This window comes from Schistocerca nitens, chromosome 11 (assembly GCF_023898315.1).
Source record: "Schistocerca nitens isolate TAMUIC-IGC-003100 chromosome 11, iqSchNite1.1, whole genome shotgun sequence".
NCBI classification, from domain to species: domain Eukaryota; kingdom Metazoa; phylum Arthropoda; class Insecta; order Orthoptera; family Acrididae; genus Schistocerca; species Schistocerca nitens.
The window spans coordinates 149014971-149033763 of NC_064624.1; the positions used below are offsets into that span (position 1 = coordinate 149014971).

An 18793-nucleotide genomic window follows, 5' to 3' on the forward strand; every position below is an offset into this window, starting at 1 on the left:
AAATGCGAATTCTGCCGTGCGCCTACAGTATACGTGTGCCAACGGCCATACCATGTTAAATACACCGGTTCTCGTCCGATCACCGAAGTTAAGCAACATCGGGGCCCGGTTAGTACTTGGATGGGTGACCGCCTGGGAACATCGGTGCTGTTGGCTCTCCCTTCTTTTTTTTCCTTTTTATGTCGCTACTCCTGCCAGCCCTCTCGCCATACTACCCTTCTGTTAAAAAAAAATAAAAAATAAAAAAAGGAAAAAAAAACAAAAAAGCAAAAAACAAAAAAAATGAAAAAATAAATAAATAAAAAATAAATTAAAAAAAAGAAAAAAAGGTGCTGTTGGCTCCCCTTCCTTTTTTTCCTTTTTATGTCGCTACTCCTGCCAGCCCTCTTGCCATACTACCCTTCTGTTGTGACAAAGACGTTTCCTTAAGCATTTTAAACTACTGTAATGGTGCGAAAACAAAAATAAAATAAAATAAAATAAATATGAGCCAATAAAAATGGTACTTTGGCTCCCCTGCATTTTTTGCTTTTTAAGTCGCTATCCTGCCAGCAGTCGTTTCATACTACCTTTCTGTCATGACAAAGATGCTTTCTAAGCATTTTAAACTAATGCAACGGTACGATAATGCGGTAATTAACTCAGTTTGAGGGAGAATGTGCTAACGAAGTTTGCCGGGAAGTCTTTGAAAACGATAAAACAGCACGAATCTGCCCTGAAATGCGTCAGCGCCTATTGTTGTGCTGCACCGTAAAGTTCCAATTTGATTTGTAATCATAAATTTTTTCTTTAGTCGCGTCGTCTAGTCCCGCAGACGTTTGTCGTGCTTGCGCCGTCATATGGACCACGACCCGAGCGGCAGCGAGCGGCAGTCGAGCAAAGTCGGGCCAAGTCGGGACGGGGACAGGGATAGAAAGGTGCGAATGCACTGCCAACTACGCAAACACCCCGGTGTGAGGCGAGGAAGCTCACATCGCTACCAGTGGCGCCCTCCAGCACGACACTGCCACACCCGCACAGACCATACGCCGGTCGGCCGCGCGCCAGCCCCCCGCTGGACACCAGGGACGAGATGCGCCTTCCGCGTGTGTCGAAGGTTGCACGCGACAAGCGAATGACAGGAGGTGCAACGAGCAGCTGCGCGTCTCACACACGCGACGGCGCGCCCGCCAATTGGGCAATCGTTCTGCTGGGACGTCGGGCGCGCACTCCGCGCCGTCCTCGAGGAACTCGCTGCTGCGGAAGGAGGTGCTTTCGTCAAATGCGGCCGAAAACTAACATTTTGTGTGTTGGGAGGAGAAGCCGAATGCGAATTCTGCCGTGCGCCTACAGTATACGTGTGCCAACGGCCATACCATGTTAAATACACCGGTTCTCGTCCGATCACCGGAAGTTAAGCAACATCGGGCCCGGTTAGTACTTGGATGGGTGACCGCCTGGGAACATCGGGTGCTGTGGCTCTCCCTTCTTTTTTTTTCCTTTTTATGTCGCTACTCCTGCCAGCCCTCTCGCCATACTACCCTTCTGTTAAAAAAAATAAAAAAATAAAAAAAGGAAAAAAAACAAAAAAGCAAAAAACAAAAAAATGAAAAAATAAATAAATAAAAAATAATTAAAAAAAAGAAAAAAAGGTGCTGTTGGCTCCCCTTCCTTTTTTTCCTTTTTATGTCGCTACTCCTGCCAGCCCTCTTGCCATACTACCCTTCTGTTGTGACAAAGACGTTTCCTTAAGCATTTTAAACTACTGTAATGGTGCGAAAACAAAAATAAAATAAAATAAATAAATATGAGCCAATAAAAATGGTACTTTTGCTCCCCTGCATTTTGCTTTTTAAGTCGCTATCCTGCCAGCAGTCGTTTCATACTACCTTTCTGTCATGACAAAGATGCTTTCTTAAGCATTTTAAACTAATGCAACGGTACGATAATGCGGTAATTAACTCAGTTTGAGGGGAGAATGTGCTAACGAAGTTTGCCGGGAAGTCTTTGAAAACGATTTAAAAACAGCACGAATCTGCCCTGAAATGCGTCAGCGCCTATTGTTGTGCTGCACCGTAAAGTTCCAAATTTGATTTGTAATCATAAATTTTTTCTTTAGTCGCGTCGTCTAGTCCCGCAGACGTTTGTCGTGCTTGCGCCGTCATATGGACCACGACCCGAGCGGCAGCGAGCGGCAGTCGAGCAAAGTCGGGCCAAGTCGGGACGGGGACAGGGATAGGAAAGGTGCGAATGCACTGCCAACTACGCAAACACCCGGTGTGAGGCGAGGAAGCTCACATCGCTACCAGTGGCGCCCTCCAGCACGACACTGCCACACCCCGCACAGACCATACGCCGGTCGGCCGCGCGCCAGCCCCCCGCTGGACACCAGGGGACGAGATGCGCCCTTCCGCGTGTGTCGAAGGTTGCACGCGACAAGCGAATGACAGGAGGTGCAACGAGCAGCTGCGCGTCTCACACACGCGACGGCGCGCCCGCCAATTGGGCAATCGTTCTGCTGGGACGTCGGGGCGCGCACTCCGCGCCGTCCTCGAGGAACTCGCTGCTGCGGAAGGAGGTGCTTTCGTCAAATGCGGCCGAAAACTAACATTTTGTGTGTTGGGAGGAGAGCCGAATGCGAAATCTGCCGTGCGCCTACAGTATACGTGTGCCAACGGCCATACCATGTTAAATACACCGGTTCTCGTCCGATCACCGAAGTTAAGCAACATCGGGCCCGGTTAGTACTTGGATGGGTGACCGCCTGGGAACATCGGGTGCTGTTGGCTCTCCCTTCTTTTTTTTTCCTTTTTATGTCGCTACTCCTGCCAGCCCTCTCGCCATACTACCCTTCTGTTAAAAAAAAAATAAAAATAAAAAAAGGAAAAAAACAAAAAAGCAAAAAACAAAAAAAAATGAAAAAATAAATAAATAAAAAATAAATTAAAAAAAGAAAAAAAGGTGCTGTTGGCTCCCCTTCTTTTTTTTCCTTTTTATGTCGCTACTCCTGCCAGCCCTCTTGCCATACTACCCTTCTGTTGTGACAAAGACGTTTCCTTAAGCATTTTAAACTACTGTAATGGTGCGAAAACAAAAATAAAATAAAATAAAATAAATATGAGCCAATAAAAATGGTACTTTTGGCTCCCCTGCATTTTGCTTTTTAAGTCGCTATCCTGCCAGCAGTCGTTTCATACTACCTTTCTGTCATGACAAAGATGCTTTCTTAAGCATTTTAAACTAATGCAACGGTACGATATGCGGTAATTAACTCAGTTTGGGGAGGAATGTGCTAACGAAGTTTGCCGGGAAGTCTTTGAAAACGATAATAACAGCACGAATCTGCCCTGAAATGCGTCAGCGCCTATTGTTGTGCTGCACCGTAAAGTTCCAAATTTGATTTGTAATCATAAATTTTTTCTTTAGTCGCGTCGTCTAGTCCCGCAGACGTTTGTCGTGCTTGCGCCGTCATATGGACCACGACCCGAGCGGCAGCGAGCGGCAGTCGAGCAAAGTCGGGCCAAGTCCGGGACGGGGACAGGGATAGGAAAGGTGCGAATGCACTGCCAACTACGCAAACACCCGGTGTGAGGCGAGGAAGCTCACATCGCTACCAGTGGCGCCCTCCAGCACGACACTGCCACACCCCGCACAGACCATACGCCGGTCGGCCGCGCGCCAGCCCCCCGCTGGACACCAGGGACGAGATGCGCCTTCCGCGTGTGTCGAAGGTTGCACGCGACAAGCGAATGACAGGAGGTGCAACGAGCAGCTGCGCGTCTCACGGCCACCGCGACGGCGCGCCCGCCAATTGGGCAATCGTTCTGCTGGGACGTCGGGCGCGCACTCCGCGCCGTCCTCGAGGAACTCGCTGCTGCGGAAGGAGGTGCTTTCGTCAAATGCGGCCGAAAACTAACATTTTGTGTGTTGGGAGGAGAGCCGAATGCGAATTCTGCCGTGCGCCTACAGTATACGTGTGCCAACGGCCATACCATGTTAAATACACCGTTCTCGTCCGATCACCGAAGTTAAGCAACATCGGGCCCGGTTAGTACTTGGATGGGTGACCGCCTGGGAACATCGGGTGCTGTTGGCTCTCCCTTCTTTTTTTTTCCTTTTTATGTCGCTACTCCTGCCAGCCCTCTCGCCATACTACCCTTCTGTAAAAAAAATAAAAAATAAAAAAGGAAAAAAAACAAAAAAGCAAAAAACAAAAAAATGAAAAAATAAATAAATAAAAAATAAATTAAAAACAAGAAAAAAAGGTGCTGTTGGCTCCCCTTCCTTTTTTTTCCTTTTTATGTCGCTACTCCTGCCAGCCCTCTTGCCATACTACCCTTCTGTTGTGACCAAAGACGTTTCCTTAAGCATTTTAAACTACTGTAATGGTGCGAAAACAAAAATAAAATAAAATAAAATAAATATGAGCCAATAAAAATGGTACTTTTGGCTCCCCTGCATTTTTGCTTTTTAAGTCGCTATCCTGCCAGCAGTCGTTTCATACTACCTTTCTGTCATGACAAAGATGCTTTCTTAAGCATTTTAAACTAATGCAACGGTACGATAATGCGGTAATTAACTCAGTTTGAGGGAGAATGTGCTAACGAAGTTTGCCGGGAAGTCTTTGAAAACGATAAAACAGCACGAATCTGCCCTGAAATGCGTCAGCGCCTATTGTTGTGCTGCACCGTAAAGTTCCAAATTTGATTTGTAATCATAAATTTTTTCTTTAGTCGCGTCGTCTAGTCCCGCAGACGTTTGTCGTGCTTGCGCCGTCATATGGACCACGACCCGAGCGGCAGCGAGCGGCAGTCGAGCAAAGTCGGGCCAAGTCGGGACGGGGACAGGGATAGGAAAGGTGCGAATGCACTGCCAACTACGCAAACACCCGGTGTGAGGCGAGGAAGCTCACATCGCTACCAGTGGCGCCCTCCAGCACGACACTGCCACACCCCGCACAGACCATACGCCGGTCGGCCGCGCGCCAGCCCCCCGCTGGACACCAGGGACGAGATGCGCCTTCCGCGTGTGTCGAAGGTTGCACGCGACAAGCGAATGACAGGAGGTGCAACGAGCAGCTGCGCGTCTCACACACGCGACGGCGCGCCCGCCAATTGGGCAATCGTTCTGCTGGGACGTCGGGCGCGCACTCCGCGCCGTCCTCGAGGAACTCGCTGCTGCGGAAGGAGGTGCTTTCGTCAAATGCGGCCGAAAACTAACATTTTGTGTGTTGGGAGGAGAGCCGAATGCGAATTCTGCCGTGCGCCTACAGTATACGTGTGCCAACGGCCATACCATGTTAAATACACCGGTTCTCGTCCGATCACCGAAGTTAAGCAACATCGGGCCCGGTTAGTACTTGGATGGGTGACCGCCTGGGAACATCGGGTGCTGTTGGCTCTCCCTTCTTTTTTTTTCCTTTTTATGTCGCTACTCCTGCCAGCCCTCTCGCCATACTACCCTTCTGTTAAAAAAAAATAAAAAATAAAAAAAGGAAAAAAAACAAAAAAGCAAAAAACAAAAAAAATGAAAAAATAAATAAATAAAAAATAAATTAAAAAAAAGAAAAAAAGGTGCTGTTGGCTCCCCTTCCTTTTTTTTCCTTTTTATGTCGCTACTCCTGCCAGCCCTCTTGCCATACTACCCTTCTGTTGTGACAAAGACGTTTCCTTAAGCATTTTAAACTACTGTAATGGTGCGAAAACAAAAATAAAATAAAATAAAATAAATATGAGCCAATAAAAATGGTACTTTTGGCTCCCCTGCATTTTTGCTTTTTAAGTCGCTATCCTGCCAGCAGTCGTTTCATACTACCTTTCTGTCATGACAAAGATGCTTTCTTAAGCATTTTAAACTAATGCAACGGTACGATAATGCGGTAATTAACTCAGTTTGAGGGAGAATGTGCTAACGAAGTTTGCCGGGAAGTCTTTGAAAACGATAAAACAGCACGAATCTGCCCTGAAATGCGTCAGCGCCTATTGTTGTGCTGCACCGTAAAGTTCCAAATTTGATTTGTAATCATAAATTTTTTCTTTAGTCGCGTCGTCTAGTCCCGCAGACGTTTGTCGTGCTTGCGCCGTCATATGGACCACGACCCGAGCGGCAGCGAGCGGCAGTCGAGCAAAGTCGGGCCAAGTCGGGACGGGGACAGGGATAGGAAAGGTGCGAATGCACTGCCAACTACGCAAACACCCGGTGTGAGGCGAGGAAGCTCACATCGCTACCAGTGGCGCCCTCCAGCACGACACTGCCACACCCCGCACAGACCATACGCCGGTCGGCCGCGCGCCAGCCCCCCGCTGGACACCAGGGACGAGATGCGCCTTCCGCGTGTGTCGAAGGTTGCACGCGACAAGCGAATGACAGGAGGTGCAACGAGCAGCTGCGCGTCTCACACACGCGACGGCGCGCCCGCCAATTGGGCAATCGTTCTGCTGGGACGTCGGGCGCGCACTCCGCGCCGTCCTCGAGGAACTCGCTGCTGCGGAAGGAGGTGCTTTCGTCAAATGCGGCCGAAAACTAACATTTTGTGTGTTGGGAGGAGAGCCGAATGCGAATTCTGCCGTGCGCCTACAGTATACGTGTGCCAACGGCCATACCATGTTAAATACACCGGTTCTCGTCCGATCACCGAAGTTAAGCAACATCGGGCCCGGTTAGTACTTGGATGGGTGACCGCCTGGGAACATCGGGTGCTGTTGGCTCTCCCTTCTTTTTTTTTCCTTTTTATGTCGCTACTCCTGCCAGCCCTCTCGCCATACTACCCTTCTGTTAAAAAAAAATAAAAAATAAAAAAAGGAAAAAAAAACAAAAAAGCAAAAAACAAAAAAAATGAAAAAATAAATAAATAAAAAATAAATTAAAAAAAAGAAAAAAAGGTGCTGTTGGCTCCCCTTCCTTTTTTTTCCTTTTTATGTCGCTACTCCTGCCAGCCCTCTTGCCATACTACCCTTCTGTTGTGACAAAGACGTTTCCTTAAGCATTTTAAACTACTGTAATGGTGCGAAAACAAAAATAAAATAAAATAAAATAAATATGAGCCAATAAAAATGGTACTTTTGGCTCCCCTGCATTTTTGCTTTTTAAGTCGCTATCCTGCCAGCAGTCGTTTCATACTACCTTTCTGTCATGACAAAGATGCTTTCTTAAGCATTTTAAACTAATGCAACGGTACGATAATGCGGTAATTAACTCAGTTTGAGGGAGAATGTGCTAACGAAGTTTGCCGGGAAGTCTTTGAAAACGATAAAACAGCACGAATCTGCCCTGAAATGCGTCAGCGCCTATTGTTGTGCTGCACCGTAAAGTTCCAAATTTGATTTGTAATCATAAATTTTTTCTTTAGTCGCGTCGTCTAGTCCCGCAGACGTTTGTCGTGCTTGCGCCGTCATATGGACCACGACCCGAGCGGCAGCGAGCGGCAGTCGAGCAAAGTCGGGCCAAGTCGGGACGGGGACAGGGATAGGAAAGGTGCGAATGCACTGCCAACTACGCAAACACCCGGTGTGAGGCGAGGAAGCTCACATCGCTACCAGTGGCGCCCTCCAGCACGACACTGCCACACCCCGCACAGACCATACGCCGGTCGGCCGCGCGCCAGCCCCCCGCTGGACACCAGGGACGAGATGCGCCTTCCGCGTGTGTCGAAGGTTGCACGCGACAAGCGAATGACAGGAGGTGCAACGAGCAGCTGCGCGTCTCACACACGCGACGGCGCGCCCGCCAATTGGGCAATCGTTCTGCTGGGACGTCGGGCGCGCACTCCGCGCCGTCCTCGAGGAACTCGCTGCTGCGGAAGGAGGTGCTTTCGTCAAATGCGGCCGAAAACTAACATTTTGTGTGTTGGGAGGAGAGCCGAATGCGAATTCTGCCGTGCGCCTACAGTATACGTGTGCCAACGGCCATACCATGTTAAATACACCGGTTCTCGTCCGATCACCGAAGTTAAGCAACATCGGGCCCGGTTAGTACTTGGATGGGTGACCGCCTGGGAACATCGGGTGCTGTTGGCTCTCCCTTCTTTTTTTTTCCTTTTTATGTCGCTACTCCTGCCAGCCCTCTCGCCATACTACCCTTCTGTTAAAAAAAATAAAAAATAAAAAAAGGAAAAAAAACAAAAAAGCAAAAAACAAAAAAATGAAAAAATAAATAAATAAAAAATAAATTAAAAAAAAGAAAAAAAGGTGCTGTTGGCTCCCCTTCCTTTTTTTCCTTTTTATGTCGCTACTCCTGCCAGCCCTCTTGCCATACTACCCTTCTGTTGTGACAAAGACGTTTCCTTAAGCATTTTAAACTACTGTAATGGTGCGAAAACAAAAATAAAATAAAATAAAATAAATATGAGCCAATAAAAATGGTACTTTTGGCTCCCCTGCATTTTTGCTTTTTAAGTCGCTATCCTGCCAGCAGTCGTTTCATACTACCTTTCTGTCATGACAAAGATGCTTTCTTAAGCATTTTAAACTAATGCAACGGTACGATAATGCGGTAATTAACTCAGTTTGAGGGAGAATGTGCTAACGAAGTTTGCCGGGAAGTCTTTGAAAACGATAAAACAGCACGAATCTGCCCTGAAATGCGTCAGCGCCTATTGTTGTGCTGCACCGTAAAGTTCCAAATTTGATTTGTAATCATAAATTTTTTCTTTAGTCGCGTCGTCTAGTCCCGCAGACGTTTGTCGTGCTTGCGCCGTCATATGGACCACGACCCGAGCGGCAGCGAGCGGCAGTCGAGCAAAGTCGGGCCAAGTCGGGACGGGGACAGGGATAGGAAAGGTGCGAATGCACTGCCAACTACGCAAACACCCGGTGTGAGGCGAGGAAGCTCACATCGCTACCAGTGGCGCCCTCCAGCACGACACTGCCACACCCCGCACAGACCATACGCCGGTCGGCCGCGCGCCAGCCCCCCGCTGGACACCAGGGACGAGATGCGCCTTCCGCGTGTGTCGAAGGTTGCACGCGACAAGCGAATGACAGGAGGTGCAACGAGCAGCTGCGCGTCTCACACACGCGACGGCGCGCCCGCCAATTGGGCAATCGTTCTGCTGGGACGTCGGGCGCGCACTCCGCGCCGTCCTCGAGGAACTCGCTGCTGCGGAAGGAGGTGCTTTCGTCAAATGCGGCCGAAAACTAACATTTTGTGTGTTGGGAGGAGAGCCGAATGCGAATTCTGCCGTGCGCCTACAGTATACGTGTGCCAACGGCCATACCATGTTAAATACACCGGTTCTCGTCCGATCACCGAAGTTAAGCAACATCGGGCCCGGTTAGTACTTGGATGGGTGACCGCCTGGGAACATCGGGTGCTGTTGGCTCTCCCTTCTTTTTTTTTCCTTTTTATGTCGCTACTCCTGCCAGCCCTCTCGCCATACTACCCTTCTGTTAAAAAAAATAAAAAATAAAAAAAGGAAAAAAAACAAAAAAGCAAAAAACAAAAAAATGAAAAAATAAATAAATAAAAAATAAATTAAAAAAAAGAAAAAAAGGTGCTGTTGGCTCCCCTTCCTTTTTTTCCTTTTTATGTCGCTACTCCTGCCAGCCCTCTTGCCATACTACCCTTCTGTTGTGACAAAGACGTTTCCTTAAGCATTTTAAACTACTGTAATGGTGCGAAAACAAAAATAAAATAAAATAAAATAAATATGAGCCAATAAAAATGGTACTTTTGGCTCCCCTGCATTTTTGCTTTTTAAGTCGCTATCCTGCCAGCAGTCGTTTCATACTACCTTTCTGTCATGACAAAGATGCTTTCTTAAGCATTTTAAACTAATGCAACGGTACGATAATGCGGTAATTAACTCAGTTTGAGGGAGAATGTGCTAACGAAGTTTGCCGGGAAGTCTTTGAAAACGATAAAACAGCACGAATCTGCCCTGAAATGCGTCAGCGCCTATTGTTGTGCTGCACCGTAAAGTTCCAAATTTGATTTGTAATCATAAATTTTTTCTTTAGTCGCGTCGTCTAGTCCCGCAGACGTTTGTCGTGCTTGCGCCGTCATATGGACCACGACCCGAGCGGCAGCGAGCGGCAGTCGAGCAAAGTCGGGCCAAGTCGGGACGGGGACAGGGATAGGAAAGGTGCGAATGCACTGCCAACTACGCAAACACCCGGTGTGAGGCGAGGAAGCTCACATCGCTACCAGTGGCGCCCTCCAGCACGACACTGCCACACCCCGCACAGACCATACGCCGGTCGGCCGCGCGCCAGCCCCCCGCTGGACACCAGGGACGAGATGCGCCTTCCGCGTGTGTCGAAGGTTGCACGCGACAAGCGAATGACAGGAGGTGCAACGAGCAGCTGCGCGTCTCACACACGCGACGGCGCGCCCGCCAATTGGGCAATCGTTCTGCTGGGACGTCGGGCGCGCACTCCGCGCCGTCCTCGAGGAACTCGCTGCTGCGGAAGGAGGTGCTTTCGTCAAATGCGGCCGAAAACTAACATTTTGTGTGTTGGGAGGAGAGCCGAATGCGAATTCTGCCGTGCGCCTACAGTATACGTGTGCCAACGGCCATACCATGTTAAATACACCGGTTCTCGTCCGATCACCGAAGTTAAGCAACATCGGGCCCGGTTAGTACTTGGATGGGTGACCGCCTGGGAACATCGGGTGCTGTTGGCTCTCCCTTCTTTTTTTTTCCTTTTTATGTCGCTACTCCTGCCAGCCCTCTCGCCATACTACCCTTCTGTTAAAAAAAATAAAAAATAAAAAAAGGAAAAAAAACAAAAAAGCAAAAAACAAAAAAAATGAAAAAATAAATAAATAAAAAATAAATTAAAAAAAAGAAAAAAAGGTGCTGTTGGCTCCCCTTCCTTTTTTTTCCTTTTTATGTCGCTACTCCTGCCAGCCCTCTTGCCATACTACCCTTCTGTTGTGACAAAGACGTTTCCTTAAGCATTTTAAACTACTGTAATGGTGCGAAAACAAAAATAAAATAAAATAAAATAAATATGAGCCAATAAAAATGGTACTTTTGGCTCCCCTGCATTTTTGCTTTTTAAGTCGCTATCCTGCCAGCAGTCGTTTCATACTACCTTTCTGTCATGACAAAGATGCTTTCTTAAGCATTTTAAACTAATGCAACGGTACGATAATGCGGTAATTAACTCAGTTTGAGGGAGAATGTGCTAACGAAGTTTGCCGGGAAGTCTTTGAAAACGATAAAACAGCACGAATCTGCCCTGAAATGCGTCAGCGCCTATTGTTGTGCTGCACCGTAAAGTTCCAAATTTGATTTGTAATCATAAATTTTTTCTTTAGTCGCGTCGTCTAGTCCCGCAGACGTTTGTCGTGCTTGCGCCGTCATATGGACCACGACCCGAGCGGCAGCGAGCGGCAGTCGAGCAAAGTCGGGCCAAGTCGGGACGGGGACAGGGATAGGAAAGGTGCGAATGCACTGCCAACTACGCAAACACCCGGTGTGAGGCGAGGAAGCTCACATCGCTACCAGTGGCGCCCTCCAGCACGACACTGCCACACCCCGCACAGACCATACGCCGGTCGGCCGCGCGCCAGCCCCCCGCTGGACACCAGGGACGAGATGCGCCTTCCGCGTGTGTCGAAGGTTGCACGCGACAAGCGAATGACAGGAGGTGCAACGAGCAGCTGCGCGTCTCACACACGCGACGGCGCGCCCGCCAATTGGGCAATCGTTCTGCTGGGACGTCGGGCGCGCACTCCGCGCCGTCCTCGAGGAACTCGCTGCTGCGGAAGGAGGTGCTTTCGTCAAATGCGGCCGAAAACTAACATTTTGTGTGTTGGGAGGAGAGCCGAATGCGAATTCTGCCGTGCGCCTACAGTATACGTGTGCCAACGGCCATACCATGTTAAATACACCGGTTCTCGTCCGATCACCGAAGTTAAGCAACATCGGGCCCGGTTAGTACTTGGATGGGTGACCGCCTGGGAACATCGGGTGCTGTTGGCTCTCCCTTCTTTTTTTTTCCTTTTTATGTCGCTACTCCTGCCAGCCCTCTCGCCATACTACCCTTCTGTTAAAAAAAAATAAAAAATAAAAAAAGGAAAAAAAACAAAAAAGCAAAAAACAAAAAAAATGAAAAAATAAATAAATAAAAAATAAATTAAAAAAAAGAAAAAAAGGTGCTGTTGGCTCCCCTTCCTTTTTTTTCCTTTTTATGTCGCTACTCCTGCCAGCCCTCTTGCCATACTACCCTTCTGTTGTGACAAAGACGTTTCCTTAAGCATTTTAAACTACTGTAATGGTGCGAAAACAAAAATAAAATAAAATAAAATAAATATGAGCCAATAAAAATGGTACTTTTGGCTCCCCTGCATTTTTGCTTTTTAAGTCGCTATCCTGCCAGCAGTCGTTTCATACTACCTTTCTGTCATGACAAAGATGCTTTCTTAAGCATTTTAAACTAATGCAACGGTACGATAATGCGGTAATTAACTCAGTTTGAGGGAGAATGTGCTAACGAAGTTTGCCGGGAAGTCTTTGAAAACGATAAAACAGCACGAATCTGCCCTGAAATGCGTCAGCGCCTATTGTTGTGCTGCACCGTAAAGTTCCAAATTTGATTTGTAATCATAAATTTTTTCTTTAGTCGCGTCGTCTAGTCCCGCAGACGTTTGTCGTGCTTGCGCCGTCATATGGACCACGACCCGAGCGGCAGCGAGCGGCAGTCGAGCAAAGTCGGGCCAAGTCGGGACGGGGACAGGGATAGGAAAGGTGCGAATGCACTGCCAACTACGCAAACACCCGGTGTGAGGCGAGGAAGCTCACATCGCTACCAGTGGCGCCCTCCAGCACGACACTGCCACACCCCGCACAGACCATACGCCGGTCGGCCGCGCGCCAGCCCCCCGCTGGACACCAGGGACGAGATGCGCCTTCCGCGTGTGTCGAAGGTTGCACGCGACAAGCGAATGACAGGAGGTGCAACGAGCAGCTGCGCGTCTCACACACGCGACGGCGCGCCCGCCAATTGGGCAATCGTTCTGCTGGGACGTCGGGCGCGCACTCCGCGCCGTCCTCGAGGAACTCGCTGCTGCGGAAGGAGGTGCTTTCGTCAAATGCGGCCGAAAACTAACATTTTGTGTGTTGGGAGGAGAGCCGAATGCGAATTCTGCCGTGCGCCTACAGTATACGTGTGCCAACGGCCATACCATGTTAAATACACCGGTTCTCGTCCGATCACCGAAGTTAAGCAACATCGGGCCCGGTTAGTACTTGGATGGGTGACCGCCTGGGAACATCGGGTGCTGTTGGCTCTCCCTTCTTTTTTTTTCCTTTTTATGTCGCTACTCCTGCCAGCCCTCTCGCCATACTACCCTTCTGTTAAAAAAAAATAAAAAATAAAAAAAGGAAAAAAAACAAAAAAGCAAAAAACAAAAAAAATGAAAAAATAAATAAATAAAAAATAAATTAAAATAAAGAAAAAAAGGTGCTGTTGGCTCCCCTTCCTTTTTTTTCCTTTTTATGTCGCTACTCCTGCCAGCCCTCTTGCCATACTACCCTTCTGTTGTGACAAAGACGTTTCCTTAAGCATTTTAAACTACTGTAATGGTGCGAAAACAAAAATAAAATAAAATAAAATAAATATGAGCCAATAAAAATGGTACTTTTGGCTCCCCTGCATTTTTGCTTTTTAAGTCGCTATCCTGCCAGCAGTCGTTTCATACTACCTTTCTGTCATGACAAAGATGCTTTCTTAAGCATTTTAAACTAATGCAACGGTACGATAATGCGGTAATTAACTCAGTTTGAGGGAGAATGTGCTAACGAAGTTTGCCGGGAAGTCTTTGAAAACGATAAAACAGCACGAATCTGCCCTGAAATGCGTCAGCGCCTATTGTTGTGCTGCACCGTAAAGTTCCAAATTTGATTTGTAATCATAAATTTTTTCTTTAGTCGCGTCGTCTAGTCCCGCAGACGTTTGTCGTGCTTGCGCCGTCATATGGACCACGACCCGAGCGGCAGCGAGCGGCAGTCGAGCAAAGTCGGGCCAAGTCGGGACGGGGACAGGGATAGGAAAGGTGCGAATGCACTGCCAACTACGCAAACACCCGGTGTGAGGCGAGGAAGCTCACATCGCTACCAGTGGCGCCCTCCAGCACGACACTGCCACACCCCGCACAGACCATACGCCGGTCGGCCGCGCGCCAGCCCCCCGCTGGACACCAGGGACGAGATGCGCCTTCCGCGTGTGTCGAAGGTTGCACGCGACAAGCGAATGACAGGAGGTGCAACGAGCAGCTGCGCGTCTCACACACGCGACGGCGCGCCCGCCAATTGGGCAATCGTTCTGCTGGGACGTCGGGCGCGCACTCCGCGCCGTCCTCGAGGAACTCGCTGCTGCGGAAGGAGGTGCTTTCGTCAAATGCGGCCGAAAACTAACATTTTGTGTGTTGGGAGGAGAGCCGAATGCGAATTCTGCCGTGCGCCTACAGTATACGTGTGCCAACGGCCATACCATGTTAAATACACCGGTTCTCGTCCGATCACCGAAGTTAAGCAACATCGGGCCCGGTTAGTACTTGGATGGGTGACCGCCTGGGAACATCGGGTGCTGTTGGCTCTCCCTTCTTTTTTTTTCCTTTTTATGTCGCTACTCCTGCCAGCCCTCTCGCCATACTACCCTTCTGTTAAAAAAAAATAAAAAATAAAAAAAGGAAAAAAAACAAAAAAGCAAAAAACAAAAAAAATGAAAAAATAAATAAATAAAAAATAAATTAAAAAAAAGAAAAAAAGGTGCTGTTGGCTCCCCTTCCTTTTTTTTCCTTTTTATGTCGCTACTCCTGCCAGCCCTCTTGCCATACTACCCTTCTGTTGTGACAAAGACGTTTCCTTAAGCATTTTAAACTACTGTAATGGTGCGAAAACAAAAATAAAATAAAATAAAATAAATATGAGCCAATAAAAATGGTACTTTTGGCTCCCCTGCATTTTTGCTTTTTAAGTCGCTATCCTGCCAGCAGTCGTTTCATACTACCTTTCTGTCATGACAAAGATGCTTTCTTAAGCATTTTAAACTAATGCAACGGTACGATAATGCGGTAATTAACTCAGTTTGAGGGAGAATGTGCTAACGAAGTTTGCCGGGAAGTCTTTGAAAACGATAAAACAGCACGAATCTGCCCTGAAATGCGTCAGCGCCTATTGTTGTGCTGCACCGTAAAGTTCCAAATTTGATTTGTAATCATAAATTTTTTCTTTAGTCGCGTCGTCTAGTCCCGCAGACGTTTGTCGTGCTTGCGCCGTCATATGGACCACGACCCGAGCGGCAGCGAGCGGCAGTCGAGCAAAGTCGGGCCAAGTCGGGACGGGGACAGGGATAGGAAAGGTGCGAATGCACTGCCAACTACGCAAACACCCGGTGTGAGGCGAGGAAGCTCACATCGCTACCAGTGGCGCCCTCCAGCACGACACTGCCACACCCCGCACAGACCATACGCCGGTCGGCCGCGCGCCAGCCCCCCGCTGGACACCAGGGACGAGATGCGCCTTCCGCGTGTGTCGAAGGTTGCACGCGACAAGCGAATGACAGGAGGTGCAACGAGCAGCTGCGCGTCTCACACACGCGACGGCGCGCCCGCCAATTGGGCAATCGTTCTGCTGGGACGTCGGGCGCGCACTCCGCGCCGTCCTCGAGGAACTCGCTGCTGCGGAAGGAGGTGCTTTCGTCAAATGCGGCCGAAAACTAACATTTTGTGTGTTGGGAGGAGAGCCGAATGCGAATTCTGCCGTGCGCCTACAGTATACGTGTGCCAACGGCCATACCATGTTAAATACACCGGTTCTCGTCCGATCACCGAAGTTAAGCAACATCGGGCCCGGTTAGTACTTGGATGGGTGACCGCCTGGGAACATCGGGTGCTGTTGGCTCTCCCTTCTTTTTTTTTCCTTTTTATGTCGCTACTCCTGCCAGCCCTCTCGCCATACTACCCTTCTGTTAAAAAAAAATAAAAAATAAAAAAAGGAAAAAAAACAAAAAAGCAAAAAACAAAAAAAATGAAAAAATAAATAAATAAAAAATAAATTAAAAAAAAGAAAAAAAGGTGCTGTTGGCTCCCCTTCCTTTTTTTTCCTTTTTATGTCGCTACTCCTGCCAGCCCTCTTGCCATACTACCCTTCTGTTGTGACAAAGACGTTTCCTTAAGCATTTTAAACTACTGTAATGGTGCGAAAACAAAAATAAAATAAAATAAAATAAATATGAGCCAATAAAAATGGTACTTTTGGCTCCCCTGCATTTTTGCTTTTTAAGTCGCTATCCTGCCAGCAGTCGTTTCATACTACCTTTCTGTCATGACAAAGATGCTTTCTTAAGCATTTTAAACTAATGCAACGGTACGATAATGCGGTAATTAACTCAGTTTGAGGGAGAATGTGCTAACGAAGTTTGCCGGGAAGTCTTTGAAAACGATAAAACAGCACGAATCTGCCCTGAAATGCGTCAGCGCCTATTGTTGTGCTGCACCGTAAAGTTCCAAATTTGATTTGTAATCATAAATTTTTTCTTTAGTCGCGTCGTCTAGTCCCGCAGACGTTTGTCGTGCTTGCGCCGTCATATGGACCACGACCCGAGCGGCAGCGAGCGGCAGTCGAGCAAAGTCGGGCCAAGTCGGGACGGGGACAGGGATAGGAAAGGTGCGAATGCACTGCCAACTACGCAAACACCCGGTGTGAGGCGAGGAAGCTCACATCGCTACCAGTGGCGCCCTCCAGCACGACACTGCCACACCCCGCACAGACCATACGCCGGTCGGCCGCGCGCCAGCCCCCCGCTGGACACCAGGGACGAGATGCGCCTTCCGCGTGTGTCGAAGGTTGCACGCGACAAGCGAATGACAGGAGGTGCAACGAGCAGCTGCGCGTCTCACACACGCGACGGCGCGCCCGCCAATTGGGCAATCGTTCTGCTGGGACGTCGGGCGCGCACTCCGCGCCGTCCTCGAGGAACTCGCTGCTGCGGAAGGAGGTGCTTTCGTCAAATGCGGCCGAAAACTAACATTTTGTGTGTTGGGAGGAGAGCCGAATGCGAATTCTGCCGTGCGCCTACAGTATACGTGTGCCAACGGCCATACCATGTTAAATACACCGGTTCTCGTCCGATCACCGAAGTTAAGCAACATCGGGCCCGGTTAGTACTTGGATGGGTGACCGCCTGGGAACATCGGGTGCTGTTGGCTCTCCCTTCTTTTTTTTTCCTTTTTATGTCGCTACTCCTGCCAGCCCTCTCGCCATACTACCCTTCTGTTAAAAAAAAATAAAAAATAAAAAAAGGAAAAAAAACAAAAAAGCAAAAAACAAAAAAAATGAAAAAATAAATAAATAAAAAATAAATTAAAAAAAAGAAAAAAAGGTGCTGTTGGCTCCCCTTCCTTTTTTTTCCTTTTTATGTCGCTACTCCTGCCAGCCCTCTTGCCATACTACCCTTCTGTTGTGACAAAGACGTTTCCTTAAGCATTTTAAACTACTGTAATGGTGCGAAAACAAAAATAAAATAAAATAAAATAAATATGAGCCAATAAAAATGGTACTTTTGGCTCCCCTGCATTTTTGCTTTTTAAGTCGCTATCCTGCCAGCAGTCGTTTCATACTACCTTTCTGTCATGACAAAGATGCTTTCTTAAGCATTTTAAACTAATGCAACGGTACGATAATGCGGTAATTAACTCAGTTTGAGGGAGAATGTGCTAACGAAGTTTGCCGGGAAGTCTTTGAAAACGATAAAACAGCACGAATCTGCCCTGAAATGCGTCAGCGCCTATTGTTGTGCTGCACCGTAAAGTTCCAAATTTGATTTGTAATCATAAATTTTTTCTTTAGTCGCGTCGTCTAGTCCCGCAGACGTTTGTCGTGCTTGCGCCGTCATATGGACCACGACCCGAGCGGCAGCGAGCGGCAGTCGAGCAAAGTCGGGCCAAGTCGGGACGGGGACAGGGATAGGAAAGGTGCGAATGCACTGCCAACTACGCAAACACCCGGTGTGAGGCGAGGAAGCTCACATCGCTACCAGTGGCGCCCTCCAGCACGACACTGCCACACCCCGCACAGACCATACGCCGGTCGGCCGCGCGCCAGCCCCCCGCTGGACACCAGGGACGAGATGCGCCTTCCGCGTGTGTCGAAGGTTGCACGCGACAAGCGAATGACAGGAGGTGCAACGAGCAGCTGCGCGTCTCACACACGCGACGGCGCGCCCGCCAATTGGGCAATCGTTCTGCTGGGACGTCGGGCGCGCACTCCGCGCCGTCCTCGAGGAACTCGCTGCTGCGGAAGGAGGTGCTTTCGTCAAATGCGGCCGAAAACTAACATTTTGTGTGTTGGGAGGAGAGCCGAATGCGAATTCTGCCGTGCGCCTACAGTATACGTGTGCCAACGGCCATACCATGTTAAATACACCGGTTCTCGTCCGATCACCGAAGTTAAGCAACATCGGGCCCGGTTAGTACTTGGATGGGTGACCGCCTGGGAACATCGGGTGCTGTTGGCTCTCCCTTCTTTTTTTTTCCTTTTTATGTCGCTACTCCTGCCAGCCCTCTCGCCATACTACCCTTCTGTTAAAAAAAAATAAAAAATAAAAAAAGGAAAAAAAACAAAAAAGCAAAAAACAAAAAAAATGAAAAAATAAATAAATAAAAAATAAATTAAAAAAAAGAAAAAAAGGTGCTGTTGGCTCCCCTTCCTTTTTTTTCCTTTTTATGTCGCTACTCCTGCCAGCCCTCTTGCCATACTACCCTTCTGTTGTGACAAAGACGTTTCCTTAAGCATTTTAAACTACTGTAATGGTGCGAAAACAAAAATAAAATAAAATAAAATAAATATGAGCCAATAAAAATGGTA

At 48.3% G+C, this 18793-nt stretch overlaps 14 non-coding genes and 1 pseudogene across 14 annotated transcripts; all 15 read left to right on the top strand.

The window, feature by feature from the left end:
• Positions 1 to 37: 37 nt before the first annotated feature.
• Positions 38 to 156, top strand: LOC126213969 (5S ribosomal RNA). The gene has a single exon (XR_007541599.1). It is a non-coding gene; the product is annotated as a 5S ribosomal RNA (ribosomal RNA).
• A 1185-nt stretch (positions 157 to 1341) lies between these two features.
• LOC126213971 (5S ribosomal RNA) lies at positions 1342 to 1461 on the top strand (annotated as a pseudogene).
• A 1188-nt stretch (positions 1462 to 2649) lies between these two features.
• On the top strand, positions 2650 to 2768 carry LOC126214588 (5S ribosomal RNA). The gene has a single exon (XR_007542033.1). It is a non-coding gene; the product is annotated as a 5S ribosomal RNA (ribosomal RNA).
• Positions 2769 to 3957: 1189 nt separating this feature from the next.
• Positions 3958 to 4075, top strand: LOC126213970 (5S ribosomal RNA). The gene has a single exon (XR_007541600.1). It is a non-coding gene; the product is annotated as a 5S ribosomal RNA (ribosomal RNA).
• A 1185-nt stretch (positions 4076 to 5260) lies between these two features.
• Positions 5261 to 5379, top strand: LOC126214589 (5S ribosomal RNA). Its single transcript, XR_007542034.1, has one exon. It is a non-coding gene; the product is annotated as a 5S ribosomal RNA (ribosomal RNA).
• A 1188-nt stretch (positions 5380 to 6567) lies between these two features.
• LOC126214590 (5S ribosomal RNA) lies at positions 6568 to 6686 on the top strand. The gene has a single exon (XR_007542035.1). It is a non-coding gene; the product is annotated as a 5S ribosomal RNA (ribosomal RNA).
• A 1189-nt stretch (positions 6687 to 7875) lies between these two features.
• LOC126214592 (5S ribosomal RNA) lies at positions 7876 to 7994 on the top strand. Its single transcript, XR_007542036.1, has one exon. It is a non-coding gene; the product is annotated as a 5S ribosomal RNA (ribosomal RNA).
• A 1185-nt stretch (positions 7995 to 9179) lies between these two features.
• Positions 9180 to 9298, top strand: LOC126214593 (5S ribosomal RNA). The gene has a single exon (XR_007542037.1). It is a non-coding gene; the product is annotated as a 5S ribosomal RNA (ribosomal RNA).
• A 1185-nt stretch (positions 9299 to 10483) lies between these two features.
• LOC126214594 (5S ribosomal RNA) lies at positions 10484 to 10602 on the top strand. The gene has a single exon (XR_007542038.1). It is a non-coding gene; the product is annotated as a 5S ribosomal RNA (ribosomal RNA).
• A 1187-nt stretch (positions 10603 to 11789) lies between these two features.
• LOC126214595 (5S ribosomal RNA) lies at positions 11790 to 11908 on the top strand. Its single transcript, XR_007542039.1, has one exon. It is a non-coding gene; the product is annotated as a 5S ribosomal RNA (ribosomal RNA).
• Positions 11909 to 13096: 1188 nt separating this feature from the next.
• LOC126214596 (5S ribosomal RNA) lies at positions 13097 to 13215 on the top strand. Its single transcript, XR_007542040.1, has one exon. It is a non-coding gene; the product is annotated as a 5S ribosomal RNA (ribosomal RNA).
• A 1188-nt stretch (positions 13216 to 14403) lies between these two features.
• LOC126214597 (5S ribosomal RNA) lies at positions 14404 to 14522 on the top strand. The gene has a single exon (XR_007542041.1). It is a non-coding gene; the product is annotated as a 5S ribosomal RNA (ribosomal RNA).
• Positions 14523 to 15710: 1188 nt separating this feature from the next.
• On the top strand, positions 15711 to 15829 carry LOC126214598 (5S ribosomal RNA). The gene has a single exon (XR_007542042.1). It is a non-coding gene; the product is annotated as a 5S ribosomal RNA (ribosomal RNA).
• A 1188-nt stretch (positions 15830 to 17017) lies between these two features.
• Positions 17018 to 17136, top strand: LOC126214600 (5S ribosomal RNA). The gene has a single exon (XR_007542044.1). It is a non-coding gene; the product is annotated as a 5S ribosomal RNA (ribosomal RNA).
• Positions 17137 to 18324: 1188 nt separating this feature from the next.
• LOC126214601 (5S ribosomal RNA) lies at positions 18325 to 18443 on the top strand. The gene has a single exon (XR_007542045.1). It is a non-coding gene; the product is annotated as a 5S ribosomal RNA (ribosomal RNA).
• The last annotated feature ends 350 nt before the right edge of the window (positions 18444 to 18793 follow it).